The 16221-nt window shown below is 37.3% G+C and overlaps 1 protein-coding gene and 1 pseudogene across 10 annotated transcripts in view; one reads left to right on the top strand and one right to left on the bottom strand.

Annotated features, from left to right (window-relative positions):
• WAC (WW domain containing adaptor with coiled-coil) overlaps nucleotides 1-16221 on the bottom strand; it is a 96963-nt gene that overhangs the window by 72760 nt on the left and 7982 nt on the right. The gene's annotated exons all lie outside the window — the stretch shown is intronic.
• LOC103294011 (40S ribosomal protein S7-like) lies at nucleotides 4464-4989 on the top strand (annotated as a pseudogene).

Raw genomic sequence — 16221 nt, 5'->3', positions numbered from 1 at the left:
TCAGAAGTATAACCAAAATATGCAACAATTACTAGTCCCAAATATTTAGGACAATCTCTTAAAACCATTATACATTAAATGGTTTAACGTGGTAGTAAAGTTCTCACTAGTAGGAAGAAAAAAAACAGCCTTCCTCAACCCAAAATAACCCATTCACATCTAAGGTAAAAATTGAGTGCTAATGTAAAACAGTTAAACAGTTTACAATTACTGTAACAAATACTCAAATTTTTAAAAATATATTTTTATTGATTTTAGAAAGGAAGTGAGAGGGAGAGAGTGATAGGAACACCAATGATGAAAGAGTCATTGATCGGCTGCCTCCTGCACACCCCCTTACCGGGGATCAAAACCGAAACCTGGGCATGTGCCCTGACTGGGAATTGAACCCATGTCCTCTTGGTTCATAGATTGATGCTCAACCACTGAGCCACGCCAGCTGGGCCTGAAATATTTTTGATGCAACCAAAGCACTAAGATAAGAGAGACATTTCCTTACAAAGTATAGCTTTGTAAAAAGTTTTACAATATAGTTTCTATGGTTTTAACTAAAAAATATTCCCAACATTCTCCAGTGATTCCTAAGCAACAAAATGTCACTAAGAAGGTGCTTGAATACTGAAAACTCCAACTGGATTCTACTTAAACTCAAAATATGTATTATTTACTTCCAGAAAAAAATAAAGGATACTCCGGCAAATTTAAAATGTCCAGGTTAACTTAGCATCAAAGTTTTAAGTTACAGTCTTTTTTTTTTAATATTGATTTTAGAGAGAGGAAGGGGGAGAGGAGAAACACTGACGTGTGAAAGAAACATCAGTCAGTTGTCTTCTGTACATACCCAACCAGGGATTGAACCCCCAAACCTGTGTGCCTTGACCGGAAATTGAACCCACCACCTTTTGGTGTACAGAACAATATTCCTACCAACTGAGCCATACTGGCCAGGGCAAGTTATAGTCTTTTTAAAGTTTTAAATATATTTAAATTAAAAGACATTTTTAAAAACTGAAATTAAAATTTATCTCAGATTTTCAGCCACTAATCATGCCAGAGGATTCTTAGTTCCTCCACTTCATTATAATTTTACCATTCATATAGCACAAAGCAGTGTCAAAATTTTATGCACATCAACAGGACTTGGATCGTATTAAATGTGAGGTCCTGATCAATCGGTCTTAAGTGGGACTGAGTGGTATTTTTAAATACCCCAATGATTCTGGGACAAGCGGTCCATGAAAAATAGTTTGAGAAACAATGGTATATGTTTCTGATTATGAAAAAAAAAAAAAAGCCAGAATGTTTCTCTAAAATACAACAAATATAGATTTCACTGAAATATGCTGAAACATGTTTTAAAGAACTCTGAAAAATTTACAAATTAAGATTAGTGGCAGTACAAGACATTAAAGCAACCCAAGTTCCCATCAATAGAGGAGTGGATAAAAAGCTGTGGTACATATACACAATTACTAATAATCTTCACATCAAGATTATTTAATGTGGCCGAAACCGGTTTGGCTCAGTGGATAGAGCGTCGGTCTGGACTGGAAGGTCTCAGGTTCGATTCTGGTCAAGGGCATATACATTGGTTGCGGGCACATCCCCCGGTGGGGGGTGTGCAGGAGGCAGCTGGTTGATGTCTCTCTCTCATCCATGTTTCTAGCTCTCTATCCCTCTCCCTTCCTCTATGTGAAAAATCAATAAAATATATTTAAAAAAAAAGAAAAAAAGATTATTTAATGTGAAAGTCTTTTTCTAATAAAAATGGGTGTTATACCCTGAGGTGTTTAGAAATTAAAGAATGAAATCTTTAGAAATTAAAGAATGAAATCTTTTGTGACAGCATAGATGGATTTAGAGTATATTATGCTAAGTGAAATAAGTCAGATAGCGAAAGATAAATACCATATGATTTCACTTATATGTGGAATCCAATGAACAAAATATAAACAGATTCACAGATACAGAGAACAGACTGACAGTTGTCAGAGGAATTTGGGGGCTACGTGAAAAAGGTGAAGGGATTAAGGAGTACAAATTGATAGGTGCAGAATAGACACACAGATGTAGACTATAGCATAGGGAATATAATGAATAATATATATATGTGTGTGTGTGTGTGTGTGTGTGTGTGTGTGTGTGTATATATATATAAAAGCTCAGTGACGGAACAGCTAAACAACCAGTTGCTATGATGCACACTGACCACCAGGGGGAAGATGCTCAACGCAGGAGCTGCCCCCTGGTGGTCAGTGTACTCCCATTGTAGGAGCACCGCTCAGCTGACCAGGATGAGTGGCGCTCCCACAGCAGGCTGATCCCCACAGGCCATGCCCCCCACCAGTGCACGAATCCGTGCATGGGGCCTCTAGTATCTTCATAAACATCTATGGGACCAGGTCAGTATTTGAAGCAATGGGGGAACCACTCTGTAAATTACCTAATTTTCTAACCACTTCACTGTACATTTAAAATTAATATAGAATAATACTGAATGTAAACTGTAATTTTAAAAACAAGTATATTAATAATAAAAAGATTGCTGGCAGTACAGTTCACAGTATATTTTAACTTTTTGTTAATAAAAACAGTACAAAACAAACAGCCCTCTATAGACCCTAAATAACTGCACTGGATTTAGCCTTTAAGATTAGGTATTTAGTCTTCTGGCAAGAAAAAAGATTTATGAGAAACCAAGCATCTGAATAATCTGTTGCTGCCCTAGGTAAGAACCATAGTGTCACAGAAATCCCTTTTGCTGATACTATTTCAATCTACTCAATGTTGTTACTCTCTGGTAATTAGCCTTAATCACCCATTTTATGTGTAATTTTCAAACTACCTAAATGATAGAAAATATCTAAGACATCCAGTGAGAAGGAAGAGCAAAGACAGAGACTGTGAGGCAAGAATGTGCCTGTAATGCTTGAGGAACTACAAAGAGGTCAGTGTGTCTGAAGTGCAAGAGTAGAATCAAGAGGCTTAAGGTCACAGAGATAACAACAGAGGGAGTAACAAACCACATAGGGCCTGTGGGTCTTTGTATAGACTTTTGAGCAAAGGAGTGACTTGATACAATTGCTGCATTGAGACTAAAGAGTTTGAAAACAGGAAAGCAGAAAGACCAGTTAGGAGACTTGAGATTATTGGTCTGAGCAACTGAGAGGCTATAGTTTCTATTTAGACAAAATGCAAGACTATGGGAAGAGCAGGTTTGATAGAGAAAAACAAGAAGCTGTTTTGGACACTACAAGATAGTTACCATAAAGGATTATATGCAATACAGATGTGCTAACCTACACTGGGGGTTGGGAGGCTAAAGGAGGTAATTTACTTCTAAACTGAAGCCTGAAAAAGAGGAATTAACTAGGCAAAAGGGACTGGAGGACAGATATTATTCTAAAAGAAAACAACATGTGTGAAAGTCATTATGTGTGACAGAACTTTTATCTTCAAAGAACTGAAGCATATAGGAGGGCTAGAAAAATACAAAGAGATGCAGCAAGCTGTTTATTGAAACATTTGTACTTTATCTTAAGGGCAGTTGGAAGACAAGAAGATTTTTATACAAAGAATGAGCAAATATGCTTTTCTTAAAAGATGTTTCTGGCCCTAGCCGGTTTGGTTCAGTGGATAGAGCGTTGGCCTGCAGACTGAAAGGTCCCAGGTTCAATTCCGGTCAAGGGCATGTACCTTGGTTGCCGGCTCCTCCCCAGCCCGGGTGCTGGGTCTTTCCCTCTCTAATGGAAAAATATCCTCGGGTGAGGATTTAAAAAAAAAAAAAAAGTTAATTCTGGCGCAGGGAATAAACTTGGATGAAAGAATAAACAGTATGCTAATGCTTTAATTTAGGCAAAAGAGGACAATGGTCTGAGAGAAAAAATGAAAAGATTCAAGGACTATTTCAGAGGCAAGATCTAAGAGAATCATAAGTGAATACTGGATACAAGGGAGAATAATGACATTAAGAAAGTTAAAAATTGCCCTAGCTGGTTTGGCTCAGTGGATAGAGCGTCGGCCTGCAGACTGAAGGGTCCCAGGTTGGATTCCAGTCAAGGGCATGAACCTTGGTTGCGGGCACATCCCCAATAGGGAGTGTGCAAGAGGCAGCTGATCAATGTTTCTCTCTCATCGATGTTTCTAACTCTCTATCACTCTCCTTTCCTCTCTGTAAAAAAGCAATAAAATACATACATTTAAGAAAGTTAAAAACTAAGCAAAGTGAAGAAAACCAAGATGCAAGGAGTATCTATGCTCATTCAACTAGTAAGTAGAAAACCAGCATGTTTCACAAAAACCTCAGTGCTCATTCCATAGCTATAGAAACCTACACATTACAAATATTTACTGCTTGATATCTGCATTTTAAAGATTCCATTTTCACCAAAAATAAATCACCAATTTAGGTATTAACATTTACACTATTTCTTCCCAGACCAGTGCTCACCAAGGAGAGGCCAATGTTCAGTTTCAGCAACAAGATCGTGAAGCCCAATGGCAAGAAGCTGGAGGAATTTGAGTTCCGACATCTCCCAGGCTCTGCTGGAGCTGAATATCACACGAGCCAAGGAAATTGAAGTTGGTGACTGTTGGAGAACTATTACCATCTTTGTTCCTGTTCTTTAACTGAAATCTTTCCAGAAAATCCAAGTCTAGCTGGTACAAGAGTTGGAGAAAAAGCGGAGTGGGAAGCACATTGTCTTTATCACTCAGAGGAGAATTCTATCCAAGCTAACTCTAAAAAGCCATACAAAAAATAAGCAAGTGTCCCAGAAGCTGCACTCTGACTGCTGTGCATGACATGATCCAGGAGTTCTTGATTGTGGGCAAAAGAATCCACATAAACAGCATGGCAGTGGGCTCATGAATGTTCATTTGGATAAAGCCCAGAACAAGGTACAACACAAGGTTGAAACTTTTTCTGGTGTCTAAGAGAAGCTCATGGGCAAGGATGTTAATACTGAATTTCCAGAATTTCAGTTGTAAACAAAAATGATTAAATAAAGTATCACTCACAATAAAAACAAAATTATAGTATGCTTAGGTACTTTAAACTTCAAACCAGTTTAAACCACAATCTTAAATGGCATTGTATAATTGCGTGCCTTTATTTTATAATACCTTACGTATCTCACTATGAAGTAAAAAACAGAAAAGGCTATATATTTAAAGTACAGATACAAAAGTACTTCTGGAATATAAATTAGTTTCTTTCTCTTTCTCTCTCTTTCTTTCATTCATCCTTACCCAAGGGTATTTCTTCCACTGATTCTTAAAGAGAGTAGGAGGAGGAATGAGGGGTGGGAGGCAAGAAGAGAGAGAGAGAAAACATCGACATGAGAGACACATCAATTGGTTGCCTCCTGCATATGCTGACCAGAGCCAGGGATCAAACCTGTAACCTAGGCACAAGCCCTTGACTGGGAATCATCAAATCTGTGGTGCGTCATGAGCCAGCACTCTAACCACATAGCATACTGGCCAGGGTTCTTTCATATTTTTAAAGTAAACCCACCAGAAACTGGTATTTCTGCAATAGATTAAGTTTAAAAATTTTAATACTCAGTATTTTAAAAGTCAAAGTTAGTATTTCCCAACTTGAAACAAAATATGAATATTGTATTTGGTAGGCAACTTAAGACAATAAATTGGAAAGCTGTATTACAAGGTTACAAACTAAACAGTTTTTATATAAACAAAAGTGATTTTTACAGCATACTAGTATATAGTACATACAGTAAAAACTTTAGGACTTCTGCTTAGAATAGTCTTGAAATTTTTCAACTTTATTTCTCAATTTAAATTAATAAATGTGAAGAAAACTATCATGCTGTTCTACTCTTCTCTGTATACACATAAAAAATGCAAAATGAACACTGGTGGGAAATATTCCAAAGATTCCCACACAAACATAAGCAGCCGAACATACTGTATTATACCTTTGGAAGGGAGAGTTTTAGTTACCATGAAATGGCAGGACACACAGCTAATACCTGAAAGCATAAATTAAAGCAGAATCAGAGTTTCCCTGCACACCTCTCAAGCCATTTATTTGGAAAGGACCTTAGAAATAATCAATTCAACCTTGCTGAAAAAAGGGGAAAGAAAAAAAAAAAAAAAAGCAGCAGCCAAGAAGTTATATGACTTGCCCATAGTAAAAAAGGTAATAACCAGTAAAACAAAAACGACAATATCCAGATCTCAAGACTGGTGCTCTTTCCACTTTACATTTTTTCACCTTAATTTCTTGTTATCAAGTTAACTACAATATATCTCTAGAGAAACTTTCTTACAATCAGAGTAAGGTCGATATGCAAAGAGTTCTGGCTCTATAATTTGAGGGTTTTTTTTAGGTTTTAAATTTTATTTGGTAGTAGTTCCTTAACATGATGCTTTGACCGTATATTAGATGCCCAGAGGTCAACCAATAAGCTTCTTTCAAGTAACACTGCACTGAACAAATCAGCTCTCTATATGAGTCTCTGCTTTTCTCCATTGGTAACAATCTACTAGTAAATGATACTGAAAAGATTACAGAGAGATACTGCAGTGCTTCAAAGAGTTGCACAAAGTTAGACTGGATTATATAGACTACAGTAAAACCTTTGAGAGGATCATGAAAAATTATGAGTTGCTCTGAAAGAAATGCAGGTGCCTCAGCATTTGATTGTCCTGATGTGTAACCTCTAGTGTGGACAGGAAGTCACTGTCAAAGAATATCGAGACACACAATGGTTTCCTATAGACAAAGGTGTCAGATAGGGTACATTTTATCTCCCTCTCTGTTTAATCTGTACCTAGAACATACAGGAAAAACTAGGCTAGAAACTCAGAGGAAGAAGTAAAAATTGGGGGAATAGCAATAACTTAAGATATGCGATAACACCATCTTACTGGTGGAAAGTAGCAATGATCTGAAACTACTTCTGATGAAACTGAAACAAGAAAGTGCTAAAGCAACCAGGCCAGCATGGCTCAGTGGTTGACCGTCGACCTATGAACCAGGAGGTCACAGTTCAATTCCCAGTCAGGGCACATGCCTGGGTTGCAGGCTCGATCCCCAGTAGGGGGGCATTCAGGAGGTAGCCGATTAATGATTCTCTCTCATCATTAATGTTTCTCTATCTCATTCTCCTTCTTTCTTCCTCTCTGAAATCAACAAAAATATATTTTTAAAAAAAGGAAGAAAGTGCCAAAGCAGGACTGCATTTGAACATCAATGAAGAGAAGAAATGAAGAGAAGGCTGAGACTCAGAAGGGCGCAATGTAAGGATTAGGAAAGATCACTAAGAGCAAAGCTGTGTTATTAGAGACCAAGGCTAAAATAAAATCATCGACACCCCTGTATTTCCAATTACAAAAGTTGGACAATGAAGGCGGCTGCTAGGAAAAAAATGGATTTCAAATATGTTGCTGGAGAAGGGCTCTACGGATACTCTGTACGGCTAGAAAGACGGCCAAGTGGGTACTAGAACAAATTAACCCTGAAATATCACTGGAAGCAAATATGACAAAACTGAAGTTGTCCAAGGCACATCATAAAAAAGGATTCTTTGGAAAAGACAATAATGCTGGGAAAAACAAGGCAGTAGGAAAAGAGGAAGACCAAATATGGGATAGATCGACTCCATAGAAGTTATCCGCATGAGTCCACAGAGGCCGAGTAGGGCTGGTGAGGACAAGACATTGTGGACATCACTCACAGGATCACCAAAAGTCAGAGGTGACTGAAGGCACATAACACACACATCAAGAATGATTTCCCAAGCACTAACAAGGACAGAGAACACTCAAGCTAGGAAGATTTTAGGAAGCTATCGATGGACCATTTTAATGAAGCATGTCTAATAACCAAAAAGATAGGACTGAAAATCAAAGGATAGGGTCTGAAGAATGAAAAGCAACAAGGACAGAACATAATTACACAAAAATATAAAATTAAGGTTAGTCTAGTTTTGGAAAGTACAGCCTTGACTTAACCCTTAATATTCTTTGTAATTTAAAGGTCCCATGATGAGACTCATTATCTATACATACAAAATTAAACATTAATGCTTTAAAACCCTAATAAAGAGCCAATAGAGTAGCAGGAACAGAAACCTGACCAAATCATAGCAAAACCTACTGGCAGTCTTTTAGAAGAAAACTACTTCTAACAGTCCATCATACTGTGTTCCAACTTCCCTAGCTTTTCCCTATTACAATGAATGTTTTCATGATCACCAGCACATTTTTATGAAGTTGAAAGAGTCTGCAAAATTTTTCTTCACAATCAAGTGTTAGATGCAGAACACTTTATTGCAATCCTCTCCTCACCCAAGCCAAAATATTCCAAAATCACATTTTACTAGTATTTGCTTTTTGGCTACCGGAAAGGACTACTCCTGTGAGTATAGTACAGGTCAGAACTTTTCAGAAGATGCCAACATTATGTCATGCTTTTCTAACATACTGTCACACAATTCAGAAGTTATCAAAGACTAAACCAAAAGGCTAGCACTACCTAAATATATGAACAGAAATTAAACATAAATTTTTTTTAAAATGCAATTGTTCCTAAGGGTCATTTCAAGAAAACTATTTGCTAACACCTGAAGTCACTCTGAGTATAACAACTCAGGTGAAGACTATTTCTCAAAAAGATAGAAAGCTAAATGAAGTTTACCACTTAACTGTCTCAGGACATTTTGATGACTCAGGGACTGGGGGATGGTGGTGGGGTGGGAGAATCTGAGTGCCAAAGACTTTTATCTAGGACAACCTAGAGGAAATCGACATATTCCTAGAAAAATACAACCTTCCAAAACTCAATCAGGAAGAATCTAAGCAGCTCAACATGCCAGTAACTATGGAAGAAATTGAAGCAGTCATCATAAAGCTTCCGGCAAACAAAAGCCCGGGGCCAGATGGCTTCACAGGAGAGTTTTACCAAACTTTCAAGGAAGAACTAAAACCTATCCTCCTCAGACTATTCCAAAAAACTCAAGAGGAAGGAACACTCCCAGGCTCCTTCTATGAAGCCAGCATCACCCTAATACCAAAACCAGATAAAGACAACTCAATGAAAGAGAATTACAGGCCAATATCCCTCATGAACATAGATGCCAAAATCCTCAACAAAATTCTAGCAAATCGGCTCCAGCAGTACATCAGAAAGATCATACACCATGACCAAGTAGGATTTATCCCAGGAATGCAAGGATGGTACAATATCGGCAAATCAATAAACGTGATACATCACATAAACAAACTGAGAGATAAAAATCACATAGTCATATTAATAGATGCAGAAAAAGCATTTGACAAAATCCAACACCCTTTCTTGATAAAAACTCTCAACAAGGTGGGAATAGAAGGATCATACCTCAACATAATAAAAGCTATATATGATAAACCCACAGCAAACATCATACTCAATGGGCAAAAACTAAAACCATTTCCCCTAAGAACAGGAACAAGACAGGGATGCCCACTCTCACCACTCCTGTTTGACATAGTACTGGAAGTATTAGCTATCGCAATTAGGCAAGAAGAAGAAATAAGAGGCATCCAAATTGGAAAAGAAGAAGTGAAGCTGTCCTTATTTGCAGATGACATGATATTGTACATAAAGAACCCAAAAGATTCCATCAAAAAACTAATAGACTTAATAAATGAATTCGGCAATGTAGCGGGATACAAAATTAACGCCAAGAAATCTATGGCTTTTCTATACACCAATAATGAACTTACAGAAAGAGAGACTAAAAAAGCAATCCCATTTACCATCGCACCAAAAAAATTAAGATACCTAGGAATAAACTTAACTAAGGAGGTAAAAGACCTATACGCAGAAAACTACAGGACACTGAAAAAAGAGATAGAGGAAGACGTAAACAGATGGAAGAACATACCATGTTCATGGATTGGTAGAATCAACATCATTAAAATGTCCATACTACCCAAAGCAATCTACAGATTCAATGCACTTCCCATCAAAATACCAACAGCATATTTCACAGACCTAGAAAGAACTCTCCAAAAATTCATCTGGAATAAAAAAAGACCCCGACTAGCCACAGCAATCCTGAGAAAGAAGAATAAAGTAGGTGGGATCTCAATACCAGATTTCAAGCTGTATTACAAAGCCACTGTTCTCAAAACAGCCTGGTACTGGCACAAGAACAGACATATTGATCAATGGAACAGAATAGAGACCCCAGATATCGACCCAAACCACTATGCTCAATTAATATTTGACAAAGGAGGCATGAACATACAATGGAGTCAAGACAGTCTCTTCAATAAATGGTGTTGGGAAAACTGGACAGATACATGCAAAAAAATGAAACTAGATCACCGAACTTACACCATACACAAAAATAAACTCAAAATGGATACAGGACTTAAACATAAGACGGGAAACCATAAAAATACTAGAGGAATCCACAGGCAACAAAATCTCAGACATATGCCAAAAGAACTTCTTCACTGACACTGCCCCTAGGGCAATGGAAGCTAAAGAGAAAATTAACAAATGGGACTACATCAAAATAAAAAGCTTTTTTAGAGCAAAAGAAACCATCAACAAAACAACAAGAAAGCCCACTGCATGGGAAAACATATTTGCAAATGCTATCACTGATAAAGGTTTAATCTCCAACATCTACAGGCAGCTTATGCAACTTAATAAGAGGAAGATAAATGATCCAATAAAAAAATGGGCAACAGACCTAAACAGAATATTTTCAAAAGAAGACAGAAGGAAGGCCAAGAGACACATGAAAACATGCTCCAAGTCACTTATTATCCGAGAGATGCAAATCAAAACAACAATGAGGTACCATCTCACACCTGTCAGAATGGCTATCATCAACAAATCAACAAACGACAAGTGTTGGCGAGGATGCGGAGAAAAAGGAACCCTCGTGCACTGCTGGTGGGAATGCAGACTGGTGCAGCCACTGTGGAGAACAGTACGGAGTTTCCTCAAAAAACTGAAAATGGAACTCCCATTTGACCCAGTAATCCCACTCCTGGGAATATATCCGAAGAAACTAGAAACACCAATCAGAAAGGATATATGCACCACTATGTTCATAGCAGCACAATTTACAATAGCTAAGATTTGGAAACAGCCTAGGTGCCCATCAGCAGATGACTGGATCGGAAAACTGTGGTACATCTACACAATGGAATACTATGCTGCCATAAAAAAGAAGGAATTCTCATCATTTGCAGCAACCTGGATGGAATTGGAGAACATTATGCTAAGTGAAATAAGCCAGTCAATGAAAGAAAAATACCACATGATCTCACTCATTTAGGGATAGTAAAGATCATTATAAAGTGATGAACAAAAAGATAGATACAGAGACAGTAAAGCATCAAACAGACTTTCAAATTACAGGGGGAAAGTTAGGGAGAGGTGGGGGAGTTATGAAATCAAACGAAGGACTTGTATGTATGCATATAAGCATAAACAATGGACGCAAAACTCTGGGGGGGGGGAGGGCATGTGTGGGGTGGGGGGGGGGTAATGGTAAGATATGTACACATATAATACCTCAATAAAAAAGTATTAAAAAAAAAAAGACTTTTATCTAAATCAATAGTGGTGGCTCCAGATACTACCCATATATATCTTACCTGTCCAGTTGCAATATGCTTAGAAACTTCTCCTCTATCTGGCATTAGGTCTGATCTGAGTTATTAGATGTCCGTACCACAGAATACTAAGTTATATCTGCACTTTTTTTGAACTTCTGCATCTATCCTAAAAGTCCCTGCACTGAAAGGTCCTAGGTCAGAGCAGTTACCAAGTTAGAATTGCTTTTGCCAGACTACCAGTATTTTCCTTCCTAACTCTAAAGGAAGAAGGAAGCAGAGGCTTGAGACCTAAAACTGATCGGACACTAATTCTTCATTAGTCAAATAAGAGTAAACCTAATAATATACTGGGTCACAGTCCAGGCACTTAGCTAAATGCTTTATTAGTGTTTTATGTACATAATTTCATTTAACCTCACAACAATCTTCAGGAGTGGATAAAGTAGTGTGTCTAAGGTTACTTAGTTACAAATATCAGAGTCTGGACTTAAAACTAACTGAAAGAAGATTTTAGTCATTAGTTAAGCATAAGAGGTAAGGCAAGTATTAATATTCTCTAAGCACTAACTAAAAAGTATTCCTAGTTGGTCCTCTTAGATTGTTATTGCTAACACCAACTGTCTGTTAAGTCCACTATGCAGATATTAAATGACAGATAAAAAAAAAAGCCATAACACAATATCAAAGCATTTTAATAAAAATCCTGGAAAGACTATTTATAAAATCCTTCAGACATTTTATGGCTTAAGAACGAGTCCAAGGAAAACTAATGATTTAACTTCAAAATGATAGGATTTGAGGCAATTTTATTTTCCCCATTTCTGCCATTTTCTAAATTTTCTATAATAAATGTGTACTAACAAAGAAAAATTTTACTACAAGCACTATGTACAGTCACACCTCATTTTATTGTACTTTCCAGATGTTGCTTTTTTAAAACACAAATCAAAGACAAGGCCCTCTACCAGCAAAATGTCCGAAGTATGCCTGTAGTTCAAGAATCTATTAATTCCAACCTTGCCTTGAATAAATGTTTCAAAAATAAGGCACATAAAATTTTTCTTTAGAGAAATAGGAATATGTGTAAAGCTAGACAGAACAGGGTGATTATAATCTCCAGAACTGTGCTGTCCAATTCAGTAGCCACTGATCACACATGTAGCAAGTAGGCACATGGGATGTGGCTAGTAACAAACTACAATACTGGATTTCAAAGACCTTGCACAATAAGATTGCAGAGAATCATTTTTAAATATCAAGCACATGTTGAAATAATACTTTAGATATATTGGGTTATATAAAATATACTCAATTTAATTTCACTTCACTTTTACTTCAATATGGCTACTAAAAATCATGTGTGATTTGCATTTGTGGCCTACATTATACTTCCATTGGAGTGCTGACTCTAGAGCCTTGTTATTCACAAGCAGCCAGTGAAGTGGGCACCATCTGGGATCTTGTTAAAAAGAGGCAAACCCACCCTGGCCAGTGTTCTCAGTGGTTAAAGCATTGGCCTGAGCACCAAAGGGTAGGGAGTTCGATTTCTGGCCCCAGTTGAGGTGTGTGCAGGAGGCAACCAATTGATGTGTCTCCTTCACATCAATGTTTCTCCCCTGCCCCCCCACCCCGCCCCCCGCCGCCCCATCTCTCCCACTCTCTCTTAAAAAAATAAAGAGGCAGACCCTTGGGCCCCACCCCAGAACTGCTGAACTAGAATATGCATTTTAGCAAGATCCCAGGTGATAGTATACACCAGTGATGGAGAACCTATGACACACGTGTCAGCACTGACACGCGTAGCCATTTCTAATGACATGCGGCCGCTAAGGCGGCCACAGGCCGAGGATGAAACATTTGCTGCTCCTGAGGATGAAACATTTGCGAAATAATGATTTTTCCTCAAAGTGACACACTACCCGAGTTATGCTCAGTTTTTCACACCAAGCTCAAAAGGTTGCCCATCACTGGTATACACATTCAAATCTGAGAATCACCATTCAAGAAAAGTGCAATAATTTCCCTTAAATCATGACAATCCCAATATTCTTTTGTCCACCCATATATAGAAATATTACAAGCTGTCAAGACTGTTTTAGACAACAGTGATATACAGGGATAAAATCGTTAACAAAACAAATGCACTCCCTGTTCTCGTGGTTTATATTCCACAAAAGACAAACATTTACTAATAAATTACAGCAGTTCTGCTATAATACTTGTTATGAAAACACAAATTTGCTTGAGTGCTACTGATATACCAGGAAATTTGAGCACAACACATATTGCCCACTTACTTATGAGCGATTTCACCTTGAGAAACAATAGTTGCACCCAGCTGAACCAAGCTTCACAGGAATTCACAAAGCAACACTCTCACTCACACACACACCTCAAACATCTGCCAACCACTTCAGTTCACTGTATGAGTTGTCATATCCATCCACAATTGGTGTTACAACTTTCAGAGGTTTATTTCAGATAACCCTCCTTCTATCACGTCACAATAACTTATAAACTGCAACCCTTTCAACAGATGTCCACTTCCACAAGCCTATTTCAGATACTGGTCAAGGTAAAATGTCATATGTATTATATTGTTCATGTACTCTTTAACCATTTAATATGTTATGGTATGATTTCTGTTAGGTTAGTATGCTTTTTAACCTTTTGCACTCAGATGTCGAGTGTGACTCGACACGGTTAGCATCGGTAGCAGCTTAAAAAAAAAGCAAGCGAGTGCAAAGGGTTAAATGCATCACATTTTTTAATATTGATCCCCTGTTAAACCTATTTTGCCCATAAACCCCTTGCTACAATTCTGCATAGTATGGTTACTTTCAGGAACACATTATGCCATGTTATAACAGAATGACTATGAATAAATAACATCAGGTCATGTTAAGCACAAGGAAAGAACAAAGCAGTGGAAAGGACAGACAATGATGGGGATGCCTGTTTCAGAGTGACCAGGAAGGGTAGAGAAGGCCTCTGTGAGAGGGTGACATTTAAGCAGACACATTACATTACTGAAGTGAGAGAGTGAATACCAGGAGGACATACAGAAAGAACAACATAATGTACAGAACCTCTAAACAAGAATAGATTTCTTCCTGTGGGGCGAGTATGGAGAGAGGAGCACAAACGAGGGGAAAGTGGTTGAAAAGGCGGAAAAAACATCCAGACACCAGGTTACACAGGGTATTTTATAGGTTTTGGTAAGCAACAGTCACTGGAGTATTCCAAGTATGAGAGTGATGTGAGCTGAGGGGCATTTTAACTGGACCATTCTGCACGGGGAAATAATTGTGTGAAACAAAAAGGATGCAGGGACACCATTCAGAAGGCTCTTGCAGAGTCCTGGTAAGAGAAAGTGGTAGCCAAGACTACAATGGTTGTATTTTAAGTACTAGCAAGTAGTTATACTTGGAGTATAATTTGAAGGTGGAGATAAGGTTTTAAGTATAGCAAAGAAACTCGCTTTCCAGTTTCAACAATAGGCTGGAACACTTTAATTGGATTATACTCTCATCATTGAAATGGGAATAATCTAATTAACCTATTTCAAATGAATCAGATGACAACGTAAAAGGGCTCTGAAAATTAAAAAATATCATATAAATCATAAAAGTAGATTCTTCATAGAATCTATTTTCAAGCCCTCAATAACTGCTTTTGAAGTGACATATAACTCCAGTTCTTAGTACAAAGTCCAAAAAGCAGAATCCAGTTACAGATGTGGTCCCAGTTACAGAAATCCTGTAAAGCCCTGGCTGGGTGACTAAGTTGGTTGGAGCATTGTCCCATATACCAAAAAGGTTGCAGGTTTAATCCTCAGTCAGGGCAAGTATGGGAAGCAACCGATCAATGTTTCTCTCTTACATATCCTCAGGTAGAAATTTAAAAGAAGAATCCCTGTAAAAGATGCCCTATCTTCACTCTTTCCAGCATCCTAACAAAATGATACACTACATACACCAAAACCACTCTGTACAACAAAATAAGACAATGAGCATGTTTAACAGAGGGACAATCCAGAATACATAAATTTTGTGATTTACGCACCAAAATCCTAAGTACATTACACCAAGAACTTTAGATACATCTTACACAACTCAAAAACAGTTCAATTAAGACTGCCTTAAAAGATCAAAGTAAACCATTCCAAAATATCTTTTATTGTGAAATAGAAATACATAATAAACAATATATTATAACCATATCTTTAAAAATAACAAAAAATATTAAAAATGTGATGACTAAGACAAATGATGCATGTGTTCAAATATATGCACAAATATTTAGAGCATTTTTTTAAATTAAGAAAAAAATGCTGAAAAGCAAAAATATTACTACTGCTAATGTGGCAATCTTATTGTATTTCTTTTAATGGGATAATTGTTTCCTGTGATCTTTTTAAACTAATTTCTGGAAAATCCAAATTATCTGCCTAGTTTACTATCTTTCTATAAAGCATCAATCAATAAAAATAGGTATTATCTATCTATGATCTTCATTATACAGAAAAATACTTAATACAGTTAATGGTATTTTATCTAAATTTAATCCAAATTTTAGATTCTGTATAACATTTCTAAGTTGCTTTGAAAACAAGTCTCGGAATGTGAG

The sequence above is a fragment of the Eptesicus fuscus genome, chromosome 5, assembly GCF_027574615.1.
Source record: "Eptesicus fuscus isolate TK198812 chromosome 5, DD_ASM_mEF_20220401, whole genome shotgun sequence".
NCBI lineage: Eukaryota > Metazoa > Chordata > Mammalia > Chiroptera > Vespertilionidae > Eptesicus > Eptesicus fuscus.
This window is presented reverse-complemented; position numbering and strand designations above follow the sequence as displayed.